This window comes from Podarcis tiliguerta (assembly GCF_965153285.1).
Source record: "Podarcis tiliguerta genome assembly, chromosome: 4".
NCBI lineage: Eukaryota > Metazoa > Chordata > Lepidosauria > Squamata > Lacertidae > Podarcis > Podarcis tiliguerta.
The window spans coordinates 65,460,529-65,475,934 of NC_139537.1; the positions used below are offsets into that span (position 1 = coordinate 65,460,529).

General features: G+C 41.2%; 1 protein-coding gene across 1 annotated transcript in view; it reads left to right on the plus strand.

The window, feature by feature from the left end:
* Window positions 1-15,406, plus strand: part of MID1 (midline 1) — a 260,162-nt gene that overhangs the window by 51,089 nt on the left and 193,667 nt on the right. The window contains exon 3 of the mRNA XM_083437453.1: window positions 14,116-14,412. The gene's annotated coding sequence lies outside the window, so the exon portion shown is untranslated. The remainder of the gene's footprint in view (window positions 1-14,115; window positions 14,413-15,406) is intronic.

Here is a 15,406-nt window from a genome sequence, read left to right on the forward strand (position 1 = left end):
TGGCCACCCTTGGCCCCACCCCTTACCTTTTCCTCTCTGCTTCTTCATGTCCTCAGATATTTCTACCCTTTCTTCTTCTCCACCCCTCCTTCCACGTTCTTTCATTTTACTCTCCCTATCGCCTTCTCCGCCTTTTTTACTCACTTTCTCCTGTCTTGCGTCATCTTCTGTGCCGCTTTCATTCACCTCGCTGTGATTCTTGCCCCCTCCCAATGTCACTTGCAAGAAATACTAGGCCAGATGTACACAGAAGCTTCAGCAACTGTACGCAGTGGCTTTAGGCAACTAAAACAAGAAAAGAGGACAACTAGGCTCACTGCAGATGAATGCCACATAGCTGGCACCATCAGAGCTGATGAAGTGGATGCACATAACCCCATTCCTTCCCTTCAAACCCATTTTGGGTAAGGAGACACTACAAGCAGTTCTGATATTGCTGGTTATTGTCTTTCATTGGATTGGAGCATTTATTTTGGAGGGGGGTAGTATTTTTCTCCCTGTTTGCAACTACTTAATTGCCACAGTGAAATAATTGGCATAGTAATTTAATGTGATAAATGGGCATATTGTTCAGCCATAAAATTGGACAAGATTAATGATTAGGGCTGCTATAATTAAAGTATTGTTAACTATTAGTACTTGCCCTTCAATAATTCCACGATTCAGTTCCTGATAAAAATTTGGTTTTTAACACGTCCTATTGCTAAATATAATACAAATGTTCCGCAGCGGAAAGGCACCGAAGTTGAGAAATATATTCGTGTTGTTCTTAATCAGTGTTGTTCTTAATGAAGGAAAAAGCAGCATTAAAAAGAAAATAGAAGTTACTTCTTTTGTTAAATCAATTTGTTTGTGCCCTGTACTACTTGTGACAATGAAGCAGAAATCAACAGATTCTTGAAAGAAAGAGGCATTTTAGTATATAATTCTGCTACACATTTTGTTGTTTTACAAGTTACTGTTAATTTCCACTTGCTTCCAAAAACTTGAACTGCTTGAAAGTAACAGGAAGACACAGGCAGCTGTATTATTCTGTTCATTGTGCTATGAAATGCCTGTCAAGACCTTTGCCAGATTGTGGCTTCCCTGTGCGCCCTAACTTTTTCCCAAGCACGTTCAAGTCTTCATGGGAAAACAGGAGTTTAAGTTGTTCGTCGAGATCAGCAGTCTCCTGTCACTCAGGCATCAGCAGCTTGGAACTGATCTGTCTAGGGATGTTGGTCAAGTGAACTGAAGTATTTGGGCCAGTTTTATTGCATATTATGCCGGGTTGCTTTTACTACAAATTATAAATACTAACAAGAAGCAGTTTGAGTGTGGTTAGGACTAGCTATTCCTCCATATGTTAGGGCTAGTAGCATGTGGGAGAGATGGTTAAGGATGGATGAATCAATTTTCAGTCTGTTTAGGAAGTTATGTATGGAATAGAGACAGTGGATAGTTCTTCTACCTCTCTCACAATACGAGAATTCATACACTTCCAATGAAGCTGAATGTTGGAAGATTCAGGACAGATAAATAAACACTTCTTCATGCAGCCCATAATTTAACTATGGAACTTGCTCCCACAGGAGGCAGTGTTAGCCATAATCACATGGACGGCTTGCCATGATGGCTATGCTCTGATTCCACAGTTAAAGGCAACATTATTTCTGAATACCAGTTGCTGGAAGACACAGGAGTGGAGAGCACTCTTGAGCTCAAATCCTGCTTGCTGGTCTCCCATGGGCATCAGGTTGGCCACTGGACTCCATGGGCCATTGGCCTGATCCAGCAGGCTCTTCTTGTGTTCTTAAGCATAAACACAGGTAGGCAAATAGTATTAAAATGTTGATCCTCTTAGCTTATTTTCTTGTATATTCTGGATTCATTGCCTCCTTAGGCAAATGCCCACTGAGAGCAGCGGATTAACTGTGGGTCTGTTTGTAGTGGATTTTGAAAGTTGCAGAAGTGATTGATGATCTAGATGCCTTTGGAAAGCTAAGAGGTAGAGAAGAAAGGGATGCCAAAAGCAGCAAATGAAGCTTAAGGGTCTAAATATATGTGGTATTAATAACATGATTAGCATTGGGTGTTCTCCTTTCTTAAAAAAAAAAGTTAATTGCTGGGGGGGGGTGGCATTCCGCAGATTGTGCCTGGGATTGTGATAATAAATTGCTGAACTTTTAATAACATTGGCTCACTAGGCTGTGCATTTAATTTTTAAAAACACATGACGTGATTCCTAATAATGTAATTACCTTCCTGTGTAGTGACTTGGGCCCTTAGAGTTGCAGGTGATGGGGATCAAACTGAACTCAAGGGTACAGAATTTTTCATAAAGTTAACCAGACAATTTTCAAGGCGTCTGCAAGACCTACCTTCCAAAAGCATTATTCTTCATTGAGAATCATAGGGCTGTTTACAATATATATAAAAAATACCATAATAACACGCACACACACACACACACACACACAAACCAATACCCACCCACCCCAGTTTAAAAGGCCATGGATTGTTTAATTTGCCATGGGAGAAGAGGAATGGTTTTGTCTGTCAGGTGAGCCTCCCCAGGGAGAGCATTCCACAAATGGGGGCCACTCTAGAAAAGGCCAGTTCTCGTATTCTCACCCCCGAACCTCTCATGAAGGGGTCTCAGGAAGAGCCTCAGATGATGATTGCAGGGGCCGTGTTGGTCCATATGGAGAGATGCAATCCTTGAGATATTGTGGTCCTGAGCTGTTTAAGGCTTTATAGGTTAAAAACAGCACTTTGAGTTGGGCCTGGAAACTAACTGGCAGCCAGTACAGTCAGGCCAGAATGTTCAAACTGTCTTGCCCTGGTGAATAACCTAGCCCCTGAATACTGCACCAGTGAAAGTTTCCAGAAGTTTCAGAGGCAGCTCTTTGTATAACGTGTTGTGGTAATTTAACCTAGAGGCTACCAGAGCATAGATGACAGAAGTTAGGCTATCCCTGTCCAAACAGTGGTGCAGCTGGGCCACCAGCCCAAGATGATGGAAGGCACTCTGTGCTACTGAGGTCACTTGAGCCTCAAAATCGCAATTGCTGGATACAGCAATGTATCCAGACGTTACTCCAAGGTGTGTACCTACTCCTTCAGAGGGAATGCAACCCAATCAAAAACAGGCAACCTCCCTACATCCAGTCTAGGGAACCGTCCACTAGCAGTGCATCAGTCTTAACTGGGTTAAGCTTCAGATTATTGGCTCGCAACCAGTTCATTACCAAGGCAAGACAATGGTACAGAACATCCACTGCCGCACCTGCAGGTGCAAAGGAGAAGTAGAGCTGTGTGTCGCAAGCATATTGCTGACAACATATTAAGAAATTCTAATGAGGCAGTCATATGAAGGCTAGAAAATGGAGCATCCTTTGCAGTCTTTTTTTGGATTAAAAAACAACTTGGAGAATATTGCATATAATGTAGACCTCTAGACCATGGGTTTTAATCTCATTATACATGATAATTGCTGTTACAGGGATGTTGGGAGTAATACAAACACTACTTTGTCAGTTGTTACTATAACTGAAATGAGGCTTCATTTTAATGTTTTAATGTTGTATTTTAATCTTGTTTTTTTAAGCTGTATTTCAATCAATTGTTTGTATATTTGGTGTTAGCCTCCCTGAGCCCGGTCTCGGCTGGGGAGGGCGGGGTATAAATAATTTTTTATTATTATTATTATTATTATTATTATTATTATTATTATTATTATCACTTTTTTAAAAAGTTTCCTTCTGACCTTACTCCTCTCCATCCCCCACCATGTTTGTGCATGCATGTCTGCTAATTAAGGATAACATTTCATACATTTAAGAAGTGGACTTCAGCCCATTTTTTGCTGCAACAGACTACCCTGCTTGTATCATTCCACCCTCCCCCCACTGTATTAATTCTGAATGAACTAAGCCTTTCATACACCTGTTGGGCATACAGTCCCTCCATCTGCTCTGCACCTTCCATCGGCTTCCTCATATCATCTGAGACATTGAGGAGGATGGTGTCCAGAATATATAATAAGACCTTCTACCCTATAACATAACTGTCAGAGGCAGTTTGCCAGTTGATAGTTATTTGTATGTATGTTTAATTACAAACTGCTTTAGCAATTCATATAATATCTGCAAGCATGTAATAGTTAAATGTTCCTCATGAGCAAGCTTTCCCTCATGCGCTGTTTCCCCTCATTTCCAGAACTGCAAGGCTCAATAAACTGTGCTCTCCAAGAAATTTAATTTGTTCTTTATGCACGAGATTGATAGGTCAAATCTTTTCATGGATTAAAATAGCATTTATAATCTACTTTGGACCACAGTCGTGGCCCTTTCCTTTCCTTTTTGTATATTGGCAGCTTTTGACAATATAATAAATCATGCAGAAGGGACATTAATTTTGAAGAGACACTGCTGGGTTACTATGAGCTCTGTTTTGGCACAACTGATGTATTCTCATGCTCACAACAATTTCATTCCACTTGATTTCTTTTTCTTTACATATAGCTTTTCCGGACTCTTTATTCGGATTGTATTATACTATGTGCTTTTGTTAAAACTAGACTGGCCACATAAGATGGCAAGTCATCCTTGCCATGATGTTTCATCCCTAAGCATCATTTTGTTCTTGCAGGAGTCTCCCGGGAACTTGTATTGGGACACTGAGTAGGCACCAAACGATACTCTCATCCACTTCAATAGAATTTTAGTGAAGTGTAGCTACTCCCAAGGTCACTGTGGAACAGACTGATTTCTTCCAGTCTCTATGTAAGACGATTCTCCTGCTTTCTCTCCCTCCTGTCACTGTATATAGCATTCATTCCTTGGAGGCAGTTTTAAAGTGGTGGTGCCTCTTTAATCGTTTCATTTTCACCTCAGCAAAGGGCATCTCCCAAGTGACACTGATAGGTCTCCCCAGCCATCAAAATGTCTCCTCATGGCAGGCTCCCTCTAAGCCTTTCAAGCATTGTATGTCTTGCTTCTGTGGTTTCTTGGCTTGTCATATGTGTCAGACTGAAAAATCAAAATACTGTTCTACCCATACCAGAAAGGTGGTTCAGGTCCTAAATAGCCTAAAAAGAGAAAGTACTCAAATTGAGGGAAGGCCCTCAGTGGTAGGATCAGGGCAGGCCCACTCATGAGACAAGGTGCACCAGGGCAGCAGATCCTGATATCAATATTTCTTCCCTTTCTTTCCCGGCCGAGGGGTGTGTGTGCCATTTTGGGGTCTTCCTCAGGTGCCATAATTTGTTGGGTAGGATATCTGCTTTGCACACAGAAGGTCCCACGTTCAATCCCTGGCATCCCCAGGTAGGAATGGGAATACCTGCCTGTCTGAAACCCTAGAGACCAGCTTCCAGGCAGTGTAGCATCCTTACTGATGAGACAGTTCCTTGTGCTTATTTTATTCAGCTCCAGGTTATTTCTTTCCTAAGCAGGTAGGAGGGCATAACCTCCCCCAATAAATTTCCTCACTGCCTTCCAGTGTGCAAAGCAGTTTCATCATTCCAACCAGGGGCGGAGGAAGGGGTGGGGGGGGCTGTCCTGGGTGTCACCACTGAGGGGGAGGGTGTGAGGCACTCAATGTGGGGCCTGCAGTGCACCTGAGCCACGCATCTCTCCTGGGGGTGACACGGTGGATTGGGCGCCCCCAAGCTCTGTGCTGCCTAAACAGTCTGCCCGCTGCCTCCCCCTCAGCTTTAGGGTGGCTGAGTGGGAGGAGACAGGCAGACTCCTTGGAGGCCCCATGGAGCATCCTGCCCCAGCTCGCCTTGCCCCGTGGCTGGCTGGCCCCGCCGCTGGGTGCAGGGCACGCATACCACCCCAGACGCTCGATCGGCTTCCTCCGCCGCCGATTCCAACAACCCAATGAAGTAACTACTAGATTTTTTTATTCACACATGGGACCATGATCCAGAGACGTATTTTAGGCTGCTCAAGAGTTGTTACTACAAGTAAATGCAGGAGTGTGTGGGGTCTGCCATTTTCCCCCACCTTTGCCTCTTTACTCCATTCCATTTCTTTGATCCAAAGGTTTGAACACCTACAAAACCTCAGGAGACTGGTGCTTCAGGCCAAATTACTAGTTGTAGTTTGTAGTTTCAGCATATTCTTTACAATGAAGAAAACAAACTGTTTGTGTGAACTAACCTGAGAAACGCCACTACTCTGTGCTGTGCATTGTCAGGAAGAACGATTTGACACTCTTTGTTTTTGGTGGCTCCAACAAGGTGAAGAGAATACCTACACCTGTCAATCTTCTCTCTGCCACACAGCCATTATAAAAGCATAGAAAGAAATCATATTTTGCTTCATAACTGGGAAAACTATGTGCATTTTCTTTTGTAAGAAATCACAGGGCTAAGGATTGTTGCATGGCTAACTCATGCCAATGCTGTGGCTGTGCTTAGAAAAGTCAGGAAATGCATTCCGTGCATAAATCCATAAGGGCTTCTTGTCACATTAGAGTGCAGATTAGCTTTTCAATTTTGCAAGGCTGCAATAAACAATAATGGCAAAAACTTAAAACTTTGCTGACTTACCTGGAAGGCTGATACACACACACACACACACACACACACACACTTCTAAATCTGCATGCCTCCTCCACTAAAGTCAGCAGCCTCATGCTGATGTACATTGTAAAGAATCTAGGTCAGGGTGTTTGGGTTTTCTGTGGTAGTAATCAACAATGTGATATTCCTAATTAAACATATGCATTCATTCCTTAGGTGATTAATCTCGCATTCAAAACAAAGAAAGAAACCTGAGACTTTCCCTTTCCTTGAATTATAAAGCTGCCTTTCTTTTCTTACTGCTTTCCTTCCCACTTAATGCTTTTGTTTAATTCTCCATTCATTGTTCTGAGTTGAGGTAAGTATCTGGAATTTAATAGAGTTGCAGGAAGGAAAAGTGCTCTGTTTATTTTTAAGAGAGAAAAAAAGGAAGGAAATCAGAATATACATTTTCAATAATAGAAAATGTGCTATGTAGAAGTAAAATTCACACACGGCTCTGTATCCACTTGTTTAGATGTCACAGAAAATTAAGCATGTATATCATTCCTTTCCACTAACATTCTTTCCTCTCCCCATCCCCCATCTGTGAGTCAGATTTTAGTAGGCTCATATGTGGCATGTTGTATAAGCTACAAATTTCTTGGGTTGTCAGATTATATAAGAACTTAAAAATTGTGCATATATGAATTCACAATACAATGAGTGTGTATGTGTGTATGAGAGAGAGAGAATTGGGAAAAGGGTGGGCAAATAATTCACCTAAATTCCATTTTTTAAAAATCACAATTAATTAAATGTACATAGGCTTGAGCACAGAGAAAAAGGAATACATTCTACAGACCTATGTCATGAGTGGAAGAATATTTTGTTATAAACCAGAGGTATATTCACACGTTCCCAATGACATTGTGGGTGGGTGTTTACTAAGATCGCGACCACCACTTCCTTCTTCACTCACCAGAGGTAGATGTGGGAAGGAAAAAGCTAATCAAAGAGGAGTTTTCAAATGCTCATCCAGTAACCACACAAGGCAACTCAAGTCTAACTATAAAGTTTTATGTCTCATTCTGGAAGAGAAAGCAACATGATTTTTAGGTGTAAATTTTGAAGGCATGTGTTAAATAGTTCTAGAGATAGATGACAGCATTTAGGACTGGTAGGACAAACGTTTTCCCCCACGGTCCAGTGGGCCATTACAAATTAGGGCTATGGTACAGTAAGTTTGGAAGTAGGGGACAAGAGGAGAGAGAGAAAGTCACAGAGATAGTTTTAAAAGCTGATGAACTAAGAAATAGGGGAGGGTATTTAATGTAGCTGTGAACTAAGTCTGTGGGGAGAAAAGTTTTGCATTCAGTCATTGTTCTGCTGACGTATACTGTACTGATGCATTGACACAAAACAGCAAGCCCTAAATTGGGCCAAGTGGAATTTAGAAGGCCCTCAAGCAGAAATGCTTGGAGGAAATACTGAGAAAGTTTTCAAGCCAAAAAGCTGACATCTATTCCTAGGCAAATGGAAGACAACATCCACCCCACCCAGTAGTGGTTTCTGAAGCCAGCCAATGTATTCTTTTAGAAGAAGATGGACCAACTCTGTGTCTACGGAAGCATGTGGTGGGTGGAACTCTTGCCTTATAATTGTGGGATACAGAGACAGAAAACCAGCTTTCTTATGCTGAAGGATTTTTGAAGCATACTTGGTCTTCAGGGATCCTTGATCCAAGTGATTGCAACTTAGTCCTACTTTAGGCAATTACTCTAGAAACGTTCACATATGCAAGCATGCTGAGATTCAAACTCTTTTTAATGTTTAAATGATAGTATATTTCTGTACCTGTCAACTATTGTTACTAAAGCCTTTTGAGGATTCAGATTCAAGTGACTAACATTGAGTCTGGAATGTATACAAAGACAGTGGAAGGCCTGGAGTGAGTGGAAAGTTGTACAAGCTGCAAGTCATGGTGGGTGACGCTGATTGACTGAATTGGCCTTGGCTTCCCTGATTAGTAACCTGTATCAGGAGAGGGACTGATGAGTGTGACCCTGCTATACTCTTACAGCAGTTTTTTGAAACTTGGCCATTGTATCCTCCAGAATTGACTCAGCAGGATGGGTACTGGAGGCAATGAATTACAGTGGTTCCATTCATACCAGCAAACGATTGAGCTGCCACATTATGCAATGGCTGGATCTTCCAGGTCAGTCTCAAGGGCAGCCTCACATACAGCACAGTGCACTAATCCAATCTGGAGGTGACCAAAACAGTGGTTGGGCTATGGTCAGTTGGGTTTAATATATTTGGATAGCTCAAGATGATATGTTTGCATCATTCTAACACAGCCAGTTTAGCTAGGTTGGAAATCCCTTTCAAACCCAAACGAAGACTCAGGGCCAATGCTTCAAACAAAATCCCTTTTCATGCCCTTTCACAAACTAAAACTCCACCCCAGTCAGTATGACGGACCATTAACTTCACAAATAACCAACTCCTATTCCTTATAGTCCATCTTCCCTTCTGATGGAAAATATGATTGCAGTTCTTGAAAAGTTGAAATTGCCTTTTCCCTTTCTGGAAATAATCAGAAGCCTCAAGTATGACATATATCTTGACTAGGATTCTTTAGGATTTGAGGTCCATCCCATGGAAACCAAGAAAAAAAAATATTGCAGCTCAAATATCCTTTGGGAACAAACCATGAAGCATTTGAACAACATATAATTACACATCATAGCTTGTTCTATCACCAGTCTTTTATTCTTCTTTTTTCGTGGCAAAAGTTAAACAGGATACTCTGCTGAAAGTATAGGAAACACAGACTAAAATTCAGCTCTGGATTATGTTTCGGAAGGTCATTGATCTTCGTACTATCTAATTTCAAAGAAGGTTCCTTATGATTCAGTTGTTGTTGGGGATAGGAGCAGTATCTGGAACGCCCCTAGAGTCTAAATCAAGACCTCCAGTTGTATCTCCCAAAGGAAGACAAGTGTCTGGAGAGAATATTGCAGTGACCATGGGACCTGCTAATAGTCCACTTTAAAGGATTAATCAGTGGTGCTAACCTTTGTTCTTCTTCAAATTCACTCCAATATAACATATTGCTGATTAAGGCTTTAGAATAGTTAACTATACATGTATACACTTGGATTTCTAAATTTCCTGAGGTATAATATTTTCCTTTACTAGTGAAGATCTGCTTTCTGCTTTCCTCTACTGTTCAAGCAAAATGTGTAGTGGAAGGAAGAGGTGGGTGTGTACCCTTAGCTTTATTAAGGCCAGTTCTGCTATCAAACTAACCCTTCCTTGTTTCTGCTTCAGATTTTCTCAGGATAGCTTACCCAACTTTCCATGGGTATTGTCTGTTCTCAAAGCCTGAGGCATATGGTGCTGACAGTAAAATGTTTGCATACAAGCATAAACCTGTTCAGGTCACGAAGCCCAATCTACTCTGATTAAAAGGAAGTAATTTTATTTAATCCTTCGCTTTTTGTGCATGAAATAAGGAGGTGTTAAAAAAATGGGATTAGAAATGAAACTTTTATGTAGGAATAGATATGACTGCCTGAAGTGTTCCCTGTTTCTTGAACTGAGTTCCCACCGGTAGTGCTTTCATTTTTATTGGCAAGCTCAAGTATAGTCCTTTATACTTAAGATTACCAGCAACTCAAGCATAGATCTCCACAAAAATAATTCTAGTGGGGGCAAGCTCTATGACCTGTAACTGCAGGTTGTTGACTTGCCTATTTGCAGTCTTTCTAAAAGTGAACCCCACACGCCATTACACGGTGCTGAAGAAAAGTCATGAGAAACTGTGGTGATTTACTGTATTTTATGGGATCGTACTTTTCAGAACTAACTTATTACAAATCAGGCGTGCCACTTGGCCCCGTGACTGTGGGTGCCTGGCACCGAAATTTGTGAGGGCCCGGCCCCTTCATGGGGAATTTTGTGGGTCCTCGGACACCCAGGACCCCAAGGTGTTGGCACCTATGTTACAAATTGCTTTATTTACCCATTTAATAATAACAGAGAAAGTCAACACTGAACAGAAATACTGTCTTATGGATTGTAGAGATCGGCTTTGCTTCTGGTCACAAGACAAACAATAAAATTTGATGTGCATGATGCACGCAGCAACTGGTAGGAAAGTTTTCTTGTCTTGGTGTTGCTTGATCCTGCTAATTGCAAGACAACACTGTCTTTCACATAGCGTTGGTATGTTGGATATTAGATGTTGTCTTTGCATGCTGTCACAGAATGTTTTTATGATGGCTTTAATTGTGCAACTGTATTATGCACATCACTTGTACTGTTCAGATCATTTACATTGAGATTAAGTCTACGGGATGAGCAGTGGACACAGGTTGCCTGAGGATAGATTGGCCTGATTTTCTTTCTTTCTTTCTTTCTTTCTTTCTTTCTTTCTTTCTTTCTTTCCATAGATGAATAACCATTGTATCCTTGTCCAACTAATTCAGTGGTTCTCATAGGGTGTGGTGCGCCACACTGGTGCGGCAAAAGAGGATGGGAAGTGTGGTGGGAAGATTCAAGAACAATATTATATTTTGGGAATGAGTCATGTTCTTAAGTAGCTGCGTTCTTTCAGACTTTCTTGATCATTTTCTAAAGTAGTTGTGTTCTATGTTCATTTGGACGTGTTTTGGCAAGGCCACATGATCAAAATGGATCTGGATACCCAAACTCCACCTCGTGGAATCATAGAATTGCAGAGTTGGAAAGGACCTTGAGGATCATCTAGTCCCAACCTCCTGCAGCTTCCCCATACGGGGATTGAACCTGCAGCCTTGGCATTGCCAGAAAGGATTGTTCCTCCCTCCAGAAAGTAATGAGAAGTGGGGGAATGAGGAGGCTCCCATTACACAAAGAAGGCTTTGTACACTGGTGTTCAGTTGCATGTTGCATATGCCCATCATCTCCGGTAACTAATGCAAAGGGTGTGTGTGTGTGTGTGTCTGTGTGTGTGTGTGTGTGTGTGTGTGTGTGTGATTGATGGTGATGAAGGGCTCTAAACTTGATGGGAAGGCACTGGACCATTTCACAGTTCAGATGACATCATTGGGGACACAACTGGGCCTAGACTGCATCTGATTCAGGTTGGGTTGCCTTCAGAATAATTAAATCAGGGCATCTGCTGGATACCTGAAATCAATTAATTCTCCCAAGTACCCATTGTCGACAGGATGTGTCTGGTCTGCCCGTCACCATTAATGAGTGAAGAAACAATGCCTTCCACCCTTCTTGATCAAACAAGCAGTCGATTTATATGTGTGTGTGTGTATAACAGCTAAAAATGCTAGTTGTAGATGGCCTGAAATCAGACTCCTTTCTGCTCCAGTTCATAGACAGAAAGACTGGGGATTTTTTATTCTATAAATAAATAAGTCTACGGGCTAATTTGTTAAGGTTTCCCACATTCTTGTTTGATGGTGGGATGTGGCAGAAATAAAATCTCTGAATGTGACATTATCTGAGAGACGTTCCAGCCCATTTGGGAGAACTTGTTTATTGTATGTGATAGATGTTATAAAGAAATTTAACTCAGCGAACCTTCTAACTAAGGACTTCTGACAGAGTGAAGTATGTGGTTTTAGGACTGGACCCGTCATTTAATTAACAACAATGAGGAACGAACACTGAGAAGACTGTGTGTGCATGCATGAAGTTAAAAAACAAAGGTTTATCTGGTGTCCGCCTCCTTTTTTTTTTAATGCACTATCTAATCTTTCTGTTAGCATTTCCGTTCTGTCTGTGGCTTCTTTTGGCATGGTATTCCATCACTGCCTCGTTGTTCTGATTAGGAAGCTTTTCTCTATCTAATCTAAACTGACTCTTCTTTAATGCAGAGTAATGTGTTTGTGCAGATAATGCATTCCCTGGTCAAGCTTCAACTTCCTCTTCTATTGTTTCCTTCATCATATATATATATATATATATATATATAGCATTGATTATTTATTTATTTTTAGGGTGTTTTTTTCTTTCAGAAGCTTAACCTTGTCTCCTCCTGCACCGCGAAAGCCAAATATTAATATCTTTGAGGAAGAGGAAATGATAGCTAAGTATAGCATCCATGAAAATGTACTAAAGATAGTGTTTGAGAGAAGTACATCATAAAGCGTTGATATTGAGATTTGATATATTCCCACTTGAGAAGAGAACAGAGGCAGTAAGAGAGAAACTTTTGCACAGAGAGGCTCCGCTGGTCCTTTTAGGTCACCACATGTCAGAACATGTCTCTGTCACTGGTGCATCTCCTGAGTCATGGGCTAATGCTGCAGTAGAAAGAGAGGCTGACCTCTGGGCACTCTCAACTTTCCCCCCAAGATGTTCCCATCAACATACCTCCTCCAGCTGTTCTCTCATTCCCAGCATTTCACCCACTATTCTGTTACCTTTGAGTGTACAATTATTGTTCTCTCCTACAGAACAGATGGACAACTGAAGCCTGCAGATAGTGACTTGCCTGGGGCAAGGCTTGAATCAATCTTTCACTAATCTAAGTCACCCAAATATCCATGGGGGGAAGGGGGAGGAGAAGGGGTAGATGGAAGACAAGAGGAGGGCACAGACTACAGCAGGGGTCAGCAAACTTTTCCAGCAGTGGGCCAGTCCCCTGTCCCTTGGACCTTGTGGGGGGCCGGACTATATTTTGAAAACACACACACACACACAAATCCTATGCCCCACAAATAACCCAGAGAAGCATTTTAAATAAAAGGACACATTCTACTCATGTAAAAACACGCTGATTCCCAGACCGTCCGCGGGCCAGATTTAGAAGGCAATTGGGCCGGATCCGACCCCAGGGCCTTAGTTTGCCTACCCAAGCACTACAGCAGTCGCATGGAAGGCACTTTAAATGGTTGAATGCTACATCTGGTGAAATATTAATCGGCTGACATATTCATGTACAATAGCTTCCTACATGGATTGGGCAATTTCTCTACACATCATGGTGGACTTCAGTTTTTGCAGAAATTTGCCCAAGTTTTGCATTGAGGTGCTTCAGGGTGTAATACAATGTGCTGAAACCCACACATTGTAGCTGCAATTCATATGCCAGACTTCTGGTTGGCTGTAAGTTAAAAAAGCAAGGTTTAAAAATGGGGGGGGGGGACCAAAATAGCAGAGGAAGGATTGGAGTGGGGGGAGGTGTGGTCTTAACACTTACAAGGGTGTTTAATTACACATAACCCAAAAGAAAATTAGTTTTGAAGTTTTTTTTACAAGAGCATTCTTTTTTTGTAGTGGCTGCTTTATCTCAGAATATGTCATCTCTCCTACTAACTGAAAACTATTTATTGAAAGAGGCACATTTGTTTAATTTCTGTAGGTAATCAATAGTAGTTTTTCTCATCAAGGAGACCCATTGAAATCAATGGACTTGCTTGATTTCAGTGGGTCTACTCTAATCTAGTTTAATGTAATGCAGTAATATGCATCACCCTAAGGCACGCTTTCAAAGTTTTACCCATTTTGTAGTGGCTTCCAAGCAAATTGCATTTTATTAACTCATTTGGCATTTCTTGAGTTAACTGAAAATAGTTTTAAGTTACCTATTCTTCTCTGTCTTCTTCCAGGAATGCAATTTACAGTTATGTATATAAGGAAACCTGTTAGACTTAAATCAGCCCGGCTGGTGTTTAAGCTGCCTAGAGAGACAAGCAAGCAGGCAGCCCACACCCTGCAAAGTGGGAGTGATTGGTAGGCTGGACAGAGCACAGCTTCCTGAATCAAACTGACTACAAAACTGTTCAGCTGGTCCTAAGAGAAACAACACAGACCAGGAACACACACACAAGAACCCCTATCAAGTTTTTACAACAGAACTTCTGGAAAATAGAATCAACTGACACAAAAGAATAATGGAGGAAGAGGTAAGATATTTGAGCTTTGTGTAGTATCTTTGTTTTCAAAGTAGAGGTAAATATCAGATTCCCTAGTTCTTTACAGCTGTGATTTTTTATTTTTTTAAAACTAAAAAACCTCCTAAAATGGCTTGTGTGTGTGTGTTATAAATATCTCCAGACAGTTTATAGTGGTTGTGCTCAGCACCAGCTGTGTGGGCAATCAGTTGTTCTGGCTTATCCGACACCCCATGCGCTTCTAATTATGCTGCACTTTCTTTTCCAAAGAGACAACAAACTTTCTTATCTTAGATGTGGAATCTGAAGGGAGGCGGGAGGGGAGGAGGAGAAGATGTGAAATTGCCGGAAAAAACAATGATTTGCACATTGCATCTTTCGGTTTGGAATTCCAAGGGCATTTTCCTTAAATCTGGAGAAAAGTAAAAATCCCAGTCTTGGAGAACACGCATTGGTGTCCTTTTTCTGCTGCACAGCATTTCCTAGTACTTGCATGCAGAAAAAACAAGTAGCAACTATTTCATCACAGTAGACTGACTGATGTGTCTGGAGAGTTGTGAGTGAAAGGGATTCTTAAACTGTTTTCTTTTGAAACAGCCGTATTCTAGAGCACCAAGTGGCATACAAAAAAACTATTCCAAAACAGGTGCAGGGCTTTTAATAGTGTGATACAGTTTTTCTTTCTCTCTAAGAATTAATTATAAGCCTTGAAGAACCACATTACCTGTATTGTGGGCTTTGATTCCATGAAGTGCTGAGAAAAGAAAATACAGTGTTAATATTCCTGAAAAGTAGTATCTGTTAAGCAGTTGGTAGTATTAGTTTTGTCACAATGTTCCCTTTCTTACCACTAAGTATTTTTCTGTCTATGGATGCCTATATAATAACTAGGCAATAGAACTGGGAGCTTCATGATATCTGTGGAGTTTAAAATAAAAATTCAGAATAAAGGACAAAAGCAATTTAAATGTATTTATTAATCTAAGACACACACACACACACACAC